Genomic DNA, 3,885 nt, shown 5'->3' on the forward strand with positions numbered 1-3,885 from the left:
TACAGCGCATTCCAGAGGGATCTCGTGTGTGTATCATAACTTTGTGTTTCTTAGTCTTCCGAATACATGAACTTCACAAATGAGTGCTACTGCTGCAATGATAATGGTGGCTGTTAAAAAATACGGTAATACTCCCCTGCTTTCGTTCGTCGTGATATTCTTGCAGATGGTAGGCCTGTGGCCTGAAGTATTCCTGCCTGTCGCAGTATATGGCTGAGAAGTGTGAGATTCCTTTTAGTCGCCCAAGTTGAAATCCCATTCTATTGTTTGACGTGCCAATTTCCTAAATCCACAGAAGTGTGCGATCTATGGGGAAGGAGGACACCTTATGTGGTCCCCCCTGCGGGTTCGGGGGTAAGAATAGGCCCGCGGTATTCCTGCCTGTCGTAAGAGGCGACTAAAAGGAGTCTCAAATGTTTTGGCCTTAATGTGATGGTCCCCCTTGGGGTTTGACCTCCATTTTTAAAAATTCTACAGAAGTACGAGCCTTTTGGGGAAGGACACCTTACATGGTGTACCACTGGTCCTAAGTGCACTAAGACCTTGGCACTCAGCATTGCACCGGCGTTGTCACCATACCCATTATTCCTCAAATTGGGCCTAAACGCCTGATGGGTTGTCCAAGTTACGCCCATAGTGCATCTCCATCTGCACCAGCGATCATGATGGACTTTCCACGGCACCAGAAATCCAGCACAGTACCCAGGGCGTTGTGGTGGGGTTGTCTTGTACCCTCTAGGTTGTAGCCCCCTGACAACACAGGGATCGTACTGCCGATACCTGAGCTGCACCCTCCCCACGTTGGCCAAGGAGTAGGTGTCCGTCTCCTTGGGGCATCAGGACTCCCGGCAATGGTCATCCTGCCAGGTGGCCCTTGCTGCGGCTGGGTGGCGCCCGTGGGGAAAGCCCCTGGTCGAAGTGGGTGGTATCGGGGCGGACGTTTCGCACATGAAACGTCAACACGTATCAGGTCGCTCTGCGGCCGAGTCTTCCAAAAGAAAAGGTACCGTTTCTAGTTCTGGTTCTCCTGCCCTTTCCCCCTTGGCCACTCCATGGGAGGAGGGACAGGCCCGCCGGCTTGGGGCGAAGTACTTCCCCCGCTATTTGGTCTGTTCTCGAACAGATGGGGGGACGTTCGCCACCTCCAAGCCCATGTTCTTTGTTCAGCACATTGAGGACGTCTTCGGGGAAATCGAGGCTCTCAGCAAGATGCGATCAGGGTCCGTTCTTATCAAGACCACCTCTGCCACACAATCGGCGGCACTCCAGGCGTGCGACCGCCTCGGGGACATCCCAGTCTCCATTGTCCCACATCTGGCACTAAATAGGACGCAGGGGGTTATTTTTCATCGTGACCTCCTGCTACAATCTGATGAGGAGCTCAGGGCCAACCTGGAGCGCCGCGGCGTGCATTTCGCCCGGCGAGTCCAGCGCGGCCCCAAAGACCGTCGCATCGACACCGGGGCTTTTATCCTCGCCTTCGAGGGGGACGTTCTCCCGGAGAAGGTAAAGGTGATGTGCTACCGGTGCGACGTGCGACCTTACGTCCCGCCTCCTATGCGCTGTTTTAGGTGTTTGCGCTTTGGGCACATGTCGTCCCGGTGTGAGGCTGAGCCCCTTTGTGGCGACTGTGGACGTCCTCTTCGTGAGGAACATACTTGCACCCCACCACCTCGGTGCCCTAATTGTCCTGGCGTCCACTCGCCTAGGTCCCCAGACTGCCCCGCCTATCAGAAGGAGAAAAAGATACAAGAAATCAAAACTTTGGATCGGCTCTCTTATTCTGAGGCCAGGAAGAAGTATGACCGCCTTCATCCCGTGTCACTGGCCACTTCGTTTGCCTCGGTTGTGTCCACTCCTTCCGCTGTATCCTCACCTCTATCCTGTCCCCCCTCCGCCTCCTCTGCCCATCAGGGGGCTCTGCCTCCGCCTCCCAAATCCCTCCCTTCCAACTCCTCCTCCCCCACAGCCCCCACCCGCCCTGCCCCAGGGGCCACCCTTCCTCCTCCTCCTCCCCCCACGCCACCTGAGAAGCGATCCTCTTCTCAGGCGTCCATCGGGGAAATGTTCCGGACCCCAGCTTCCGAGGTCCGGCGTTCCAAAACGGACCCCGCGCGTGAGGACCTTCTTCGGGTCCAGCCCACCATCCCTGTGCCTCCTCGGCCTTCCAAGAAGGCCTCCAAGAAGAAGTCTCTATCCCCCTCTCCACCCCGGCGCGTTTCATCTGACGCTTCATCCGTGAGTCGCTGCTCCCGGCCGTCCGCAGTTTCGCCGGGACGCTCTGCTGCCAGGCGTTCCGCCGGCCTTTTGTCGGCAAATGATGCGGCCCCTCCTACACAATCAGGGACAGCGGCCGCAGCTGGCGACGAGTCGATGGAACCGGATCCGCCTGCCGTCAGTTGTAGCGTTGTTGCCTCGCAACCTGGCCCTCCGCGGCCATCGAGGTGACCAGCTCTTCCCCGTCTCGTTCCCCCAACTTTTTGACCAGCAATGGCGTTGTTTCATTGGAACATAAGAGGTATTCGATCTAATCGGGAGGAATTACAACTGCTCCTCCGCCTGCACTGTCCGCTCGTCCTTGGTCTCCAGGAAACCAAGTTGCGCCCGACTGACCGTATTGCCTTTTCCCACTATACCTCGGAGCGGTATGACCTCGCCCTGTGGACGGTATCCCAGCTCATGGTGGGGTCATGTTGCTCGTTCGGGACGATGTCTATTACCATCCCATCCCATTGACCACCCCACTCCAAGCAATAGCTATCCGCATTACTCTTTCTGCTTTTACTTTTTCAGTTTGTACCGTCTACACTCCGTCATCTGCTGTTAGTCGGGCTGACATGATGCACCTGATCGATCAGCTTCCCCCGCCGTTCTTATTGTTTGGCGACTTCAATGCCCATCATCCCCTTTGGGGCTCTCCTGCATCCTGTCAAAGAGGCTCACTCTTGGCGGATGTCTTCAACCATCTCAATCTTGTCTGCCTCAATACCGGCGCCCCGACTTTCCTCTCGGACTCTACTCATACCTACTCCCACTTGGATCTCTCGATCTGTTCTACCACTCTTGCCCGTCGGTTCCAGTGGTATGTCCTTTCTGACACCTATTCGAGCGACCACTTCCCCTGTGTCGTTCGTCTCCTGCACCACACCCCATCCCCACGTCCTTCGCGCTGGAACATACTGAAAGCTGACTGGGGACTTTACTCCTCCCTGGCGACCTTTCCGGACCACGATTTTCCCAGTTGTGACAGTCAGGTCGAATACCTCACGGCTGTTATTATCCATGCTGCCGAACGTTCCATACCTCGTACTACTTCTTCTTCACGTCGCGTTTCCGTCCCCTGGTGGAACGAGGCTTGTAGGGACGCTATCCGTGCTCGACGACGTGCTTTACGCACCTTTCGCCGCCATCCTACGTTGGCGAATTGTATTGAATACAAACGACTCCGAGCGCAATGCCGTAGAGTCATCAAAGACAGCAAAAAAGCTTGCTGGGCCTCTTTCACGAGCTCCTTTACCAGTTTTACTCCCTCTTCCGTTGTTTGGGGTAGCCTGCGCCGGCTGTCGGGCATTAAGGCCCACTCGTCAGTACCTGGCCTGACCTCAGGTAATGAGGTCCTTGTTGATCCTGTGGCTGTCTCCAACGCCTTTGGCCGCTTTTTCGCGGAGGTTTCAAGCTCCGCCCATTACCATCCTGCCTTCCTTCCCAGGAAAGAGGCAGACGAGGCTCGGCGACCTTCCTTCCACTCGCTGAATCTGGAGACCTACAATGCCCCCTTTACTATGCGGGAACTCGAACGTGCGCTTGCACTGTCCCGGTCCTCTGCTCCGGGGCCAGATGCCATTCACGTTCAGATGCTGGCACACCTTTCTCCGGCGGGCAAAA

This window comes from Schistocerca americana, chromosome 11 (genome assembly GCF_021461395.2).
Source record: "Schistocerca americana isolate TAMUIC-IGC-003095 chromosome 11, iqSchAmer2.1, whole genome shotgun sequence".
In the NCBI taxonomy this organism is placed as follows: Eukaryota; Metazoa; Arthropoda; class Insecta; order Orthoptera; family Acrididae; genus Schistocerca; species Schistocerca americana.